This window comes from Neopelma chrysocephalum, unplaced genomic scaffold (genome assembly GCF_003984885.1).
Source record: "Neopelma chrysocephalum unplaced genomic scaffold, ASM398488v2 Primary Assembly neopelma1_94323, whole genome shotgun sequence".
Taxonomy (NCBI): domain Eukaryota; kingdom Metazoa; phylum Chordata; class Aves; order Passeriformes; family Pipridae; genus Neopelma; species Neopelma chrysocephalum.
In genome coordinates this window covers 41-995 of record NW_020923030.1, presented here as the reverse complement: position 1 = coordinate 995, position 955 = coordinate 41, and the positions used below count along the sequence as shown (strand labels likewise).

At 64.0% G+C, this 955-nt stretch overlaps 1 non-coding gene across 1 annotated transcript; it reads right to left on the bottom strand.

Annotated features, from left to right (window-relative positions):
* Positions 1 to 318: 318 nt before the first annotated feature.
* On the bottom strand, positions 319 to 458 carry LOC113980473. Its single transcript, XR_003538144.1, has one exon. It is a non-coding gene; the product is annotated as a small nucleolar RNA SNORA70 (small nucleolar RNA).
* Positions 459 to 955: the final 497 nt, after the last annotated feature.

Here is a 955-nt window from a genome sequence, read left to right as displayed (position 1 = left end):
CCCTCATGCCCGTCTGCAGCCCAGGGGGCAGGGGGGGGTGGGCATCCCCCCCAGGCATCCCAAAAATTGATGGGGGGTGGATGGGATGTCCTGGGACACCCCAAAAATTCAAGGGGGGGCAGGTCAGAGTCAGGCTTCTCAAAGGCCCCCCCTCGTGCCCGTCTGCAGCCTGGGGGGCGTGCAGAGGGGATTGAGGGTGGGCACCCCCCTTGGGCACCCCAAAGAAGCCCCAAGGGGGGGTTTTGTGCCCCTGGGGGGAATGTTTGTGCCCGTGGGGGGGGGTGTTGCCCCGGGGGGGTGTTTTTGCCCCCAGGGGGGTTTTGTGCCCCCGGCCCCTTTGGGCACCCCGCCGGGGGAAGAGGGGTGGGTGCCCTACACAGCCGGGGGGTCTCTGTTTGCAGCCAGTGCACACCAGGACCCCACTGGGGGGGGGTCATGGTCGGCTTAATTGGCTGCAGGGGGGGACCCCAAAACCCGGGGGAGACCCCAAAACCCTGGGGGAGACCCCAAAACCCTGGGGGAGACCCCAAACCTGGGGGAGACCCCAAAATCCAGGGGAGGACCCCCAAAACCCCAGGGAGACCCCAAAACCACAGGAGAGACCCTAAAACCCTGGGGAGACCCCAAAACCCCAGAGGAGACCCCAAAACCTCGGTGAGACCCCAAAACCCTGGGAGAGACCCCAAAACCTGGGGGAGACCCCCCTACTTGTCACCCCCAACCCAGCAGAGCAACCTGTTGGTACAGATACCCCAGAAGGAGTTCACAGCTTTTCTTTGGGATTCCACCCCTCTCCCGGGATTCCAACCCCCTTCCCAAAATTCCAGTCGCCCCCCCCCGGGGATTTTTGGGGTGCCAAAGCCCCCCCTGTGATCCAGGGACCCTCCTCAGGATCTTGGGGCCACCCCCAGTCCAGCAGAGCATCCTATTAATTCGGATGACAATGAAGAGGTGC